Source organism: Canis lupus, chromosome 23, assembly GCF_003254725.2.
Source record: "Canis lupus dingo isolate Sandy chromosome 23, ASM325472v2, whole genome shotgun sequence".
In the NCBI taxonomy this organism is placed as follows: Eukaryota; Metazoa; Chordata; class Mammalia; order Carnivora; family Canidae; genus Canis; species Canis lupus.
The window spans coordinates 7,333,970-7,347,679 of NC_064265.1; the positions used below are offsets into that span (position 1 = coordinate 7,333,970).

A 13,710-nucleotide genomic window follows, 5' to 3' on the forward strand; every position below is an offset into this window, starting at 1 on the left:
AATCAGAGTTATTTAAACTCCTGGTCTGTTAATTTCAATATTCCTGCCGTATCCGGGTCTGGTTCTGATCCTCACTCTGTCTCTTTAAACCGTGCAATTTGCCTTTTAGTATGCTTTGTAATTTGTGTTGAAAGCCATACATATATTGCATGGTGAGTTCAGACAACTTGTCTTTTTGGTTCATAGGTCTCTGGATCAAGAGAAACTATAATACACCTGATACAGAGACAATTCATCCCCAGATAGATTGAGTTTGATGCCATGATCTACTTTATCCCCCTTGGAAAGAGGGCAAGTATATTTTGTCTAAATATTTGACAATTGGAAAAATGGACTGTGTGTTACTAGGTTTGTCCTCAATTTTTAGCTCTCTACCACCCAGAAACTTGGTAAATTGTATTCCTTCATCCTCTAGGTTGATGGGCCACATGACCAGTTCTACACATGAGTTGTGAGTAGAACCGAAAAGCTCAGATTTGAAGTTTTACTTGATGATGTAAGACCTTCCAGAATTGTTTTTCTGCCTTCCATGACAACTAGCAATGTCTCCTCAGTCAGCTACTAACTGAAGGTATGTGGAGCAAAGTCCCTGCTGACCTGCAATGGGCATATGGTTTCAGTGGGCAATGAACCTCTAAGCCATGATGAACTGGGGATCTCTTGTTAACTTAGATGAGGCAGCTTGACCTGATACCCCTTCTTCAGGTCTTGACTCACACGTTACATTTCCCTCAGGCCTTCCTGGACACTGATATAAAATAGCAGCCCCACATCTATCGTGGCACTCTACCCTTTTCCCCACTTTATAATTCTCCATAACAACTGTCTCCATCAAACATTATAGAGTTTGCTAAGTTATTCTGCTTATCATCTGTCTCTCTCTGCCTTCAGAATGTGAGTCCATGAAGGCAAGGTAGTCTGAGTTTGGGTTCCACTGAAAGTAGACCATGAGACAAGGACCTTGGTGCCAGTTGTTCATTTCGAAGGTGACCCCCAATGAGCACAAGAGAGTTGGGGAGAAGAGACAAGGAAGGGGGCAAAGCCAGGAAAGGATGCATTAATCCATTCATTACTGCTCTAGCAGCTGGGGCTCAACCCTTTTGAGATCTTCTGAGAAGCCCTGTCAAGCCAGCCCCAGAGATTTCCTACCTACAGATAAAATAAAACAAAATAAAAACAGCTCTGGTCCAGTCCCCAGCCCCTGTCCCTTGTTGGGCATGAAACCTCTGGCACATCCAGGCAGCTGAAGAAGTTTCCAGAGCCAGAACAAGTCTTCAAGTGGAGAAGCAAATTGATGCACACAGTTCCCATGAGGGGGAATGGTCCGCCACAGTTACAGGTGGGTCAAGGGATCATGTGGGGGCAGGGGTGAGCATCAACAGCATCTATCACAGGAATTTTTGTTTTTTTATTCCACAATGTATCATCACCTAAATTTTTATAATAAATAAATGAATACTAGAGTAGACACTTGTGAGTGTGTCCCCAGCACCCTATTTCCCTTTTCTTATCAACCTCTTTTCTATTTTGTCTTGAGAAACCACTTCTCCCAATTTCTCAGCCTGGGGCTTTGGTTGGGATTGTTCCCATCACTAGTTCCTGGGTATGGGCCACTGCCCCACCCCAAAGGCTTAATCCAGTCAACTGCTCTTACCTCTTCTTTTGCTCTCCTCCACTAGTGATCTGTTCAGCAACAAACACACAGCTCATTTGGGACCAGTGTGAGAGTGTGAATTCCAGGCTTGTTCTCTCTTTCTGAGTGATGTGGTGTAAAGTTGTGAGGTCTGGAATGACTGCAGTCATTTTGCTACCATGGGAAAGCCTGGAACTTCTGGACTGACTTCATGAAGTATAAAGAGAAAGCCAATAAGAAAGCAGGGAAGAGAAGGAGAGAATCTGAGTCTCTAGAGACACCCTTTGGAGCTACTAGATCAAGTCTCACTTGAAGCTAAGATTAAATCTAGGATTTTAATGGACATAACCACTAAAAATTCCTTTATAAGTCAGTTTGAGGTGAATTTTCTGTTACCTGTGACTGGAAGAGTCTACTGATTCTATACTTGATGCACAGGCTTGTTTCAAGGTTTAAATAAAACAGCATTTAGGGGACGACTGGGTGGCTCAGCAGCTGAGCATCTGCCTTTGGCTCACGGGATCTGGGATAGAGTCCCACATCGGGTTCCCTATGGGAAACCTGCTTCTCCTTCTGCCTATGTCTCTGCCTCTCTCTCTGCGTCTCTCATGAATAATACATGACATCTTTTAAAAAAATAAAACAGCATTTAGGTGTGCCTGGCTGGCTGAGTATGGACAGCACATGACTCTTGATCTTGGGGTAATGTTTTGAGCCCCACGTTGGCTGTAGAGATTCCGTTAAAAAAAAAAAAAGCATTTAGTAAAGCATGGAGTAGAGATAATTCTCAATGAATGGTAACCAGTATTATTATGATGTATTTATTTTTATAGTTACGTACACTTTTTATTCTATATCCTAACATTGGTTTGTTTCTATTTATCTTTTCAGTATTATTCAGTTTTTACTCCCAAAAGGAGAGAGGCTGAGGGAGGAGGCTGACCAGCTCTGGCTCCTGACCACCACCTTGAGCCTCGATGAACAACACAGAGCCCACAGAGTGCAGTTCTAATTCCTCTGACATCCCATTTTCATTCTTTGATATTTGTCTGTATCCAGTTTACACATAAATGTTTCCAGTAAAGAGCTCCAAACGTCCTTTTCAGAAATCTGAATCCACATGAAAACAATGGCAACAAGAAAAAGGTGTAAACTTTCCAGAACAAGCCCAGAGTTTGAAAATGTGATAAAGAGGTTATTGTGTGTCCAAACTTTTCACACACGAATTGGAGGAGATTTAACACCAGGAATAATAAACAGAGGAAGACCAGCTAATGCAGAGCAGATGGGCCTGCAGGGCAATGCTAAGCATTTCAACATCTTTCCCCGTGGACTTTGGACTCAAGTTGACCAAATGCTGGTTTCTTTAGTTGAAATAAAGTTAATGCAATTGGGGAAATCCGTAAATAGGGCTGGCTTGATTTCTAGGGGGAGCCTACTGGACTAAAATTTTTAAGAACCTATGATATGGCAGGCATTTAAAATTCACTACTTTAATCCTGACCATGGCTCCATTTTACTGACAAGGAAACTGAGGCTCTGAAAGTATAAATCACTTACCAAAGGGCATACAGCCAGTAAGAGAGTGAAGCCAGGATCGGTTCTAGGTCTGCCTCTGCATATGCCATGTTTCTGCAAACTAGTGTAATAGGTGAGCAAGGAAAAGAGGGTCATGGTCTAATAAGTATCAGAAACACTGAGATACATATATATTTATTCATACATGATATCTGTCTATATAGAGACATATTATACATATACACTATGTATACAATATATATTTATATAGTAACAGTCTTATTGAGTTATAATTGTTGTATAATAAATTATACATATTTAAACCATACATTTTGCTAAGTTTTGACATATGTTTATAACCTATGAAACCATCGCCATAAACTAAAGAGTGAGCATATCCATTAATCTCAAAAGTTTCCTCATGCCCCATGTAATTCCTTCCTCTTTTCTCTCCCACCCTTAACCCCAATCACTGATCCCTCACTACAGATTAGCTGCCTTTTCTAGAGTCTTATATAGATGTAATCATACAGTATATGTTCTTTTTTGCCTGTCTTCTTTCACTCAGAATGATTATTTTGAGATTCATTCACATTATTACATGTTTATTTTTTTATATTACTGAGTACTATTCCATTGTATGAATATGCCACACTTTGCCTATTCGTCTATAGATGGACATTTACATTGTTTCTAAATTGGGGCTAATACAAATAAAGCCACTATGTACACTGGTGGTCAATTCTTTGTAAGACACAAGCTCTCTTTTATTTTGGATAAATACCTAAGGGTGGAATGGCTAGGTCATATGGTAAGTATATGTTTAACTTTTAAAGAAACGGCCAAGGGATCCCTGGGTGGCGCAGCGGTTTGGCGCCTGCCTTTGGGCCAGGGCGCGATCCTGGACACCCGGGATCGAATCCCACATCAGGCTCCCGGTGCATGGAGCCTGCTTCTCCCTCTGCCTGTGTCTCTGCCTCTCTCTCTCTCTCTGTGACTATCATAAATAAATAAAAAAAAAAAATTCAAAAAAATAAAAAATAAAAAAAAATAAATAAAGAAACGGCCAAACTGTTTTCCAAAGTGGTTGCATCTTACATTCCTATCAGCCATGTAAAAGGGTTCCCCCTTCTCCTCACCGGCACTGTACAGCCAGTCTTTTAATTTTTTTTAGTAATTAACTAATTACATTTTAAATTTTATTTTATTTAAATTCAATTAGTTAACATATAATGTATGGTTAATTTCTAGCAGCAATGTCCACAATAGCCAAACTATGGAAAGAGCCCAGATGTCCATTGACAGATGAATGGATAAAGAAGATGTGGTGTGTGTACACACACACACACACACACACACACACACACACACACACTGGAGTATTACTCAGTCATCAAAAAGGATGAAATCTTACCATTTACATCAACATGGATGGAACTGGAGCATATTATGCTGAGCAAAATAAGTCAGAGAAAGGCAATCATTTTATGGTGTCACTCATGTGGAATTTAACAAAGTTTTGATTTAATTCTAGCATAGTTAACATACAGTGTTATATTAGTTTCAGGTGTAGAATTTGGTGATTCATCACTTCCATTCAATACTTAGTGCTCATCATGAGTTCCCTCCTTAATTCCTAACACCTGTTTAACCATCCACCTGCCGTCATCCCCCTCCAACAACTCTCAGTGTGCTCTCTATAGTTGAGAGCCTGTTTCTTGGTTTTTCTTTCTCTTTTTCCTTTGCCTGTTTTGTTTCTTAAGTTCCACAGTGATTTCTTATCCATAAGAAAACTCCTTCTAATTTCTTAACATTATTATGGATCAAATGCTGTTTCTTCTCATTTCTAGAGACTTGTAGTGGAAAGGGAGGCTGTAACTGATGCTCAGTCCTCCTTCCTGAACTGGACCTATGGGCAAAATTCACATCTGTGGAAGAATCTCTTGGTATCTGAAAGCCTGTGAGTTCAGACCACATATGCCAAATGTCATGACAGTTGGTTGCAATTATGTTGTCTACATTTTGTTTGGGAAAGTTTGCTGGGGTCCACCTGTAAAAGGGGAAGAATAGCCATTTTTAGAAATGAAAATCTGAACATTTCTCTCCCCTATTAGAGTGTGATACCAGAATGGCCGTGTATCTGTGCTATAGTTGACAGCACCAGCCAAGCCCAGACCTTCAGCAATTCCCAGTAAAGCACCAGACATGTGAGCAAAGCCACCTTGGACCCTCCAGAGAAGCCCAGCCACCAGCTGATGTCACATGGAACAGAAGTGAAAAATTGCCCATCTGAGCCTGGCCCCAATTCCTGACCCAAAAAAGTGTGAGATGCAAATAAAACGACTGTTTTAAACCACTAAGTTCTGGGGGCAGTCTGTTAGGCAGTAATAGATGACCAAAAGCTTGGCACATAATAATGCTCAATAAATATGAGCCAGAGTATTTGGATGTGAAATTCCATTTATCATGACAAATATATAAAGGCAGCCTGGTTTGGGAGACCACTGCGCTGACCTTCCCTTCTCTGACTTGCTCCTTCTCCGAACTGATTCCCTGGCAACTGGAACTTACTTCCCTGTCTGTTGGGCAGTAGGCCTTCATCTGAAAACCTCCTAAGAGTCCATGTTAATTTTTGTCCTTCTGCATAAAGAACACTGCACCAAACAGCCTTCAAGCTGCCGCCACTGCTTCTTCTTCTTCTTCTTCTTCTTCTTCTTCTTCGAGAGAGAGAGAGAGAGAGAGAGAGTAGGGGGAGTAGCAGAGAGAGAGGGAGAGACGGAATCCCAAGCAGGCTCAACACTCAGAATAGAGTCATTGTGGGGTTTGATCTCATGACCCTGAGATCATGACCTGAGCTGAAATCAAGAGTTGGATGCTCAGCCGACTGTACCTCACAGGCGCCCCTCTCAAACCAGTTCTAATTCTACCTCTGCCATTATCTTCATACTGAGCCTGCATTCTGGGCACAATTGTCTCCATTTTAAAACAAAACAGAGGGATACCTGGGCAGCTCAGTGGTTGAGCATCTGCCTTCGGCCCAGGGCGTGATCCTGGACTCCTGGGATCGAGTCCCGCATTGGGCTCCCTGCATAGAGCCTGCTTCACCCTCTGCCTGCGTCTCTGCCTCTCTCTCTCTCTCTCTCTCGCTCTCTCTGTGTGTCTCTCATGAATAAATAAATAAATAAAATCTTTTTAAAAATTATAAAAAAAAATAAAACTAAACAGACACTTTCCAAGGGCACGTCTTGTTTCAGACATAGCTACACAGCACGTTGCCCTCATAGTTCACCCGGTGCTTTTTTACAACCTTCATCCGTATGGTATTTCCTTTCTTTCTTCATCTTTTCTTCTTCCCTCCATTGTTTAAGCTTGCTGGAGTCTCCCCTACAATTTAAAAAGCCCTCCCTTGACGCTGTGTATTCCTCGGATGACCATTTCATTTATCCTCTTGTCCTGCCTGTACCTCACCCCTCTTTGCCTAGCCCACTCTTAGCCCTTCAGGTCTCCACTGAGGTGCCATTTGAGGGAAGCCTTAGCCCCCCGCCCTCTTCCTCTGTACCCCTAATCACTTTCTACCAACATCTCAACCATCTCTCCCCATTTCATGCTTTTTCATGTTGTAACTAAGCAGTTAGTCATCTGCCCTCCTCCACCAGACTGCTCTCTGGAAAGCCATGCCAAGTTCGTGGCTATGCTTAAGCACTTAGCAGTCTTGGGTGTGGGAGCATTGATCTCTGAGGCCTCCCTCACAGTAGCAGACAACTTCTACTACTACCACCAACATGGCAGAGGCTTCCTATATGCCAGGAAGTGTTCTAATCATGTTACAGAAAGCTTGCCAATAATTCCACAAGTAGGTACTTACTATTATCATTTTACATTGTATTTTTGAGGACACTGAATCTCAGTAACTTGGGTGTTTTGTTTTGTTTTTTTACTACTGGTAAATGTTGGAGCTGAGAATCAAACTCAGAAAGCTGATTCCTGGGGCCAGTGAGGCTCTTTTGGGAAAGACTCCAGCTTTGGGCTTTGACTTGGCATCTTTTATTCAAAAAAATTTTTTAAATTTATTTGGGAGACAGAGCACGAGCCAGGGGGAGAGGGAGAAACGAGCTCCCCACTGAGCAGGGAGTCTGATGCAGGGCTTGATCCCAGGACCCTCGGGTCATGACCTGAATTGAAGGCAGACGCTTAACCGACTGAGCGACCTAGGCACCCCCGCATCTTTTATTTTTAAAAAGAAATGAGGCTTCTATGTGCAAGTTGCTCTCCTTCTCTAAGGTCTCTGTGCCAAATGTGACTATTGGTATCTTGGTGACCCATGGACACCTCCAGCTCCCTGCATGGATATCCTGCTGCATCAAGCACTCTCACCTCCCTGTCACTTTTCCTCACCATAGATACACTCAGCACCCTGCAGAGAGTCAGCCCCTGTGGGTGGGAGGGGTATATCTCAGCAATAGTTCCCTCAGGAGCCCAGCCAAGCGGACTTGCATTCCTGACATTTGGCTCTCATTGCTCATTGCTTTGTGGACAGGGAGCCCAGGCTTCCAATGGATGTGCCTCCATCTGAACCAGAGTGACTGGATCAAGTATGACAAAAGAAAACATTCTGTTCAAAAGAAAAAAACAAATTCAAACCAAGTGAAACAACCACAACAAAAGGGAGAAAAAAAGAAAGTAAAGAAAAGGCAAATAATGACCTACAGAAAGAGGATGGCAAGTTAGTTCCTGGAGGACACACAGCCTATTTACACCTTCAAATACAGAAACAAAGACCTGGCCAGTTTCCTCAGCATTTGATAGGCCATTCTGCTGGGATTTCTCTGGGCTCAGTAACCAAGTGAGAAGACCACCACACTTAGGTACATGTTTTTTTTTTTTTTTTTTTTTTTTTTAAGATTTGATTTATGTATTTGAGAATGAGACAGACAGCATGAGTGGTGGGAGAGGCAGAGGGAGAGGCAGAGCATCAGAATCCTGAGCCCAAGTCGGATGCTTAACTGACTGAGCCACCCAGGCACACTCCTAGGTACATATTTTTAAAAACTCATCAAAAGTTTAGAAATAAAAAAAAAAACATAATATGTTGAAATTATTATTATTATTTTCCTATTAGTGAGGGGGAAACACTATTTGCAGGTAATCATTACAAGTTCTATATCCGGGCCTATTAGGAATATCCAGTTCACAAGAAGATTCTTTCTATACATTTCTATACATATAAAGTTTTTTCTATACATTTAATTTTTATAGATTCTAACATAATTATAGGTGGTTGTGAATGACTAATGTGGGGCAATTGATGAGCCTCCAGAAGAAAACTGTATTGCTATTACCCCATACTGAGTAACCAAAACTCGATGCACATAAAAACCATGTGTATGCACCAAATGGCAAATGTTGGTGGCTATCTCAGATTGATCTGGGTATTTAGGTTGAAGATGACCCCCAAACCATGTTGTGAGTTCATATGGAACACTGATTTAAGTATTTGCCAGATGAAACATTGAGAAGCCCAACAAAACAGCAGGTAGTTCAACTGTGAGGATGGTAACAAAGAGACTGTTGTGGCTTGTTCTCCATTAACGTGGGTAAGCTGGACGTGTTTCTCAGAGCCTCCTTCCCTGTGTATTTTCAAGCTGGAGTTTGTCAAAAGAGAAATTCCCACAAGCTTTGGAAGGCAAAAGAGAAGCGGTGGCCAGCACTCTCTGAAGACAGGTTGGATGTGATGACAGATGCAGGACACTCTTGGGTTTCATTTGTCCTTACTCTCCACTCCTCTGACCTGCTATTCTTCTCACCGGATGATCTTGTTAACCTGTGGTGGCCCCAGGCCCACCATCAGCCTCCCGGGGAGCTGTGTTATTTATCATTGCATCTTCAGTGCATGGCACAGGTCCTGTCTTACGGGTGTTGTTATCTGAAGTGTTCATTGAGTAAATGCATACACATAGGTGGGTGTGCATTGATTTTAGCTTACTCCGTATGAGGTAATAGCAATGCAGTTTTCTTCTGGAGGCTCATTGGCTGTTCCACACTTAGTCAACGTACTCCGGAATTGATATTGAGGTTCCTTCCATTCCTAGGTTTGTGAAGGGAAACTAGAGTCAGAACCCCCACCTTGAGGCCGGGGAATACCATATGCCTGCCTGAGCACCACCCCATTAGTTTCCCAGGGACCTGGACCAGGGCTGAGTGCACCGCTCCTGTTCTTCCCACAACGGCTGGTGCTGGCCCTTCCATAGCCCCAGTGCTCCCTGGAGTTTGGGGACCAATCTTCTACCGGCCTCTGTCCCTCACCAAATAGGGCCCGGCCTGTGGTGTCACCAACACAGACACATTGCCTGCCTTCGTCCAGGGAGTAAGCCTCTTTCCAGGAAGGATGACGATCTCACCTCATGGACTCAGAATCACTGTTCCCTCTTCACCCCAATGCTGTGCATAGAGAGGGTCACCTCGCTTTTAGGACAGGTCCCTGTCCCTGGGTTCAGCTCAGGGCTATCCCAGCCTCACTACGTGTTATTTATTTCTCCTTTCATATTGCTGAGAACATTGGTACGCCGAGAAGATGTAATAGATCTATTTTGCAGCTGTGGGCACTTTCAGCATGACCTCCAAGGTTCTGCAAACAAGAACTAGAATCCTCATCCAACAACTTGTGCTTCCCTGGAGATATTCACATCCACCCTAGAGTTTGGGGTAAACTGAGGCTGTCTGAAAGAAGACATGGAAGGGGCTGGAAGTGCCCTTCTATTTCTCTGGAAGCTTCACCCTCCCCCTTTCTCACCCCAGGTCTCCATTCCTTATTTATAGACACACTCCGCTAGGGCAGTCAACTTCTGGTACATTCAATTCCAGACACTTGGTTGTGGAGGGCCCATCACAACTAAATGATACTGAAGTGAATCTCTCTCTCTCTCTCTCTCACACACACACACACACACACACACACACACACACACACACACGGCAACATCTTAACACCAGGCTGGATTTAAAGCAGGAAAACAGTGGATGGGTGGGAACTTGAGGAAATCAGTAAAGAAGACATTTCAGGAGTTTTCACTGATGGTTCACATCTGAAGAGCTGGTGGGATGCGGTTTTGACAACTCACCAAAGTGATTGTAGAGCGAGCCCTGAGGTAGGTGCCCAGCTGGTGTGGTCCACTTATATGAAAGATAAGGTCATGGCTAGTCAGGGGTCATTACTTCCCAGATCTGAAGCCCTGGGAGCATGAGGTGGTGAACTTTTAAGCCTGATAAGGCTCTAAGATAATCCACTTAAAAATGAGGCCACCTAGGGGCACCTGGGTAGCTCAGTCAGTTGAATGGCCACTCTTGGTTTTGGCTCAAGTCATGATCTCGTGGGCCTTGAGATCGAGCTCTGCATCAGGCTCTGCCCTCAGTGGGGAGTCTGCTTGAGAGGCTCTTCCTTTCCTTCTGCCCCTCCCCCAGTGTGCAGGTGCATCCGAGTACATGTGCTCTTTCTCTCTAAAATAAATCTTTTTTAAAAATGAAGTCACCTTAAGAATAGAGTTTTAAATTTTTTCTCTTTTACTCCAAACAAAAGTACATATTTTTAAAAGAGTGATGTAAGGGACACTTGGGTGGCTCGGTGTTTGAGCATCTGCCTTGGGCTCAGGGCATGATCCTGGGGTCCTGGGATCAAGTTCTGGATCGGGCTTCCTGCAGGGAACCTGCTTCTCCCTCTGCCTATATCTCTGCCTCTCTGTGTGTCTCACGAACAAATAAATAAGATCTTTTAAAAAGAGTGAAATAAATAACACAGTAATAATGGTATTAAATTGCTTAACATTTATCAATTTCTTCCCACGTGCCAGATACTCTATAATGGACTTTACGTGGCTCATCTCATTTAATCCTCACAACAAATCTCTTGGTATGATCTTCTTTTTACTAATAGGGAAACTGAGGCTTTGAGAGGTTAAATAACTTCATAAGGTCACATATCTGACACTATGGACTGAATATATATGTCCCCGTCAAATTCATAGGTTGAAGTCCTAACCCCTGAGTGGCTGTATTTGGAGGAAGGAAGTAATGAAGGTGAAATGAGATTGTAAGGGTGGGACCTGAGATAATTCATGTCCTCACAAGAAGGGACTCCTGTGAATTCGATCACTGTGCATGAGGACCCAGGGAGAAGGCAGTTGTCCCCAGCCTGAGGGGAGAGCTCTTACCAGAAATCAACCCTGCTGGGACCTTGGCATTGGCCCTCCAATCTCCAAAACTGTGAGGAAACACATTTCTGTTGTTTCAGCCACCCAGTCTGTGGTATGTTGTCATGGCAGCCCCAGCTGACGAAGACACCAAACAACTCACTGGACTAGGATTACAAGTTCTAGACCCTTCATTCTTTGCCCTCAACTGCCTCCTAGAAATATCATCATTTAAAAATTTTTTATGTTTGGACAAGTGTTATGCTAGTTTTAATATTTCAATTCAGGTGAGAAATGTTTTAAAAACTTGGCATTATGGTAACAGATGTATTCTAACATTGATGGCTGCTTGAAGCAGTTTCACTAAATTTGGATCTCTGGAAAAATAATTTTTTTTTGAGCATGGAAGCAGGTTGGAAATGTTGCACCCAATAATAACAGTTGGATTTTTGGCTTATGAAATACTTCAGTGGGAAAGTATTTGCTTAAATCTCTGCCTGCTATTAGAGTTGAACGTTTGTGATAGTAATTGCCCTTCCCCTGAACTTTCTGAATTTGAAAACCATGTGGAAGTGTAGTTTGTCTTGTATAAAAAATAAGGCCAGGCAAGTTTTGAAGAACTGACATTAAGAAGTGTATTTAGCTAAGTATCAATCATTTAGAGAATGATTATCTGGTGTGCAAATGATCTAGGCCCTTCCTATTTCTCTCTCCTTCCTTTAAAAATACTGTGAAGAGACATCTGGCTTTGACCACTTTCTTCCACATGCTGGCTGGTCTCCTGCTTACCTTTGCTGGCAAAGCCCCTTCGCAGGAAGTGGATGTCAGCCCCTCTATAGGCCTGCACTGTACATAGCAGGGGCTCATCAACAGGTAATGAGGGCTGCCTCTGGCTCCACTTTCTTCCCCTGTTGCATGAAGGTCAAGTTTTCTCCTTATTTGGAGGAGTGACAGTCTCATATGTGTGGCTCCTGATCCACTTCTCTGTCTCTCAGACTTTCTCTTTTGATTAGTAACTTTGGCCTTATGGGCATAACATCTATATCCACTCTGGCTCTCTTAGACAATTTGAACAGTACTAAGGGAAAAGGTAGGTAGACAGGTCATCAAGAACAGCCCATAATCACCACCATAACCATTACCAACACCTGAGCAAAACTTCCAGGACTCTTTATGTGCGTGTACACATTTAGATACATGAAAATATGTATTTCAGATCATACCTGGCATGTGTTAAGGAGCCTACTTCCATCTTCATGTGCTCTGGATGCTTTTCCATGTCAGTATATACAGTTGCCCACTATCCTTTTGTTACAGGCTTGTGTGAGTGCAGATTCAACCAGATAATGGCAAGAGTACAGCCTAGATTGTGCCCTATTAAGAACTAAGTGAAGTTCTTTAGGATTAACCCCAAGGAAGAACTGATTGTTGGCATGGCATGTGCTTCAAAAGCTAGGGAGGGGAAACTCTCTGGGCCATACATTTCTAGGGGCACTGGGAGGAGTGCAGTGTCCATGGAGATAGTCTTTCCTCTTCTCTTACTGTCCTAAGGAGGGAGGCCAGAGGGAGGGATGCTTATTGGATTTTTTCTCACTCGAATCTATGGAAGGGGCCCTCAGTATAACTGATCATAAAATTTCTAGGTGACTATAGGAGTAGCCTGTGTCTTATCCTTCAGTTATGCTAAGCTACTGGTTTAGAGCTGAGGGCAATGGTAGGGAAAGAATGGGAGTGAGTAGGAAAGTAGAGCAGCCACTGGAGAGGGGCAATAAGCACCCCTTTGAAGTTTCATTCCCCAAGAGTTATGTATGTCTCTGTCACCTTGCTAGATTCAGGTTGGGTGGCAGAGGGTAGTTGGCATGCACAGTATGGGCTCATGGGAGAAACCACTGTAGCACAGGAGACCCTTGTATCAGAGAATATGGATCGAAGCCACCAGCTGGGTGACAACAGAAGGGGATAGCCATGTCTCACAGGGAATTGCCAGTACTGGTGGTCCTGCTTGGGATTAGGCTTCTTAGTAGCAAGGGCTCTATCTCAAGACTCTGATATCATGACCTGAGCAGAAATCAAGAGTCAGATGATTAACTGGTGGAGACAGGTGCCCCTAAATTTGAAGTTTTATTTTTCTAATTTTTAAAAATAAAAAAAAAACATTTTACTTATTTGAGAAAGGGAGTGAAAGAGAGGGAGAGAGAATCTGAAGTAGGCTCTACAATTAGCACAAAGCCTAATGTAGGACTGGTTCCCACAACTGTAAGATCATGACCTGAGCTGAAACCAAGAGTTGGGTACTTAACTGACTGCGCCACCCAAACACCCCATGAGGTTTTATTTTTTTGAAGATTTTATTTATTTGTTCATGAGAGACACAGA

The 13,710-nt window shown here is 42.9% G+C and overlaps 1 non-coding gene across 2 annotated transcripts; it reads left to right on the forward strand.

Moving 5' to 3' along the window:
- Nucleotides 1–420: 420 nt before the first annotated feature.
- On the forward strand, nt 421–5,503 carry APRG1 (APRG1 tumor suppressor candidate). Of its 2 annotated transcripts, XR_007405132.1 has the most exons (4): nt 421–571; nt 1,085–1,339; nt 2,525–5,111; nt 5,266–5,503. It is a non-coding gene; the product is annotated as an APRG1 tumor suppressor candidate (transcript). The 2 variants fall into 2 exon arrangements; XR_007405131.1 differs by lacking the exon at nt 421–571 and having other exon boundaries at nt 650–1,339.
- Nucleotides 5,504–13,710: the final 8,207 nt, after the last annotated feature.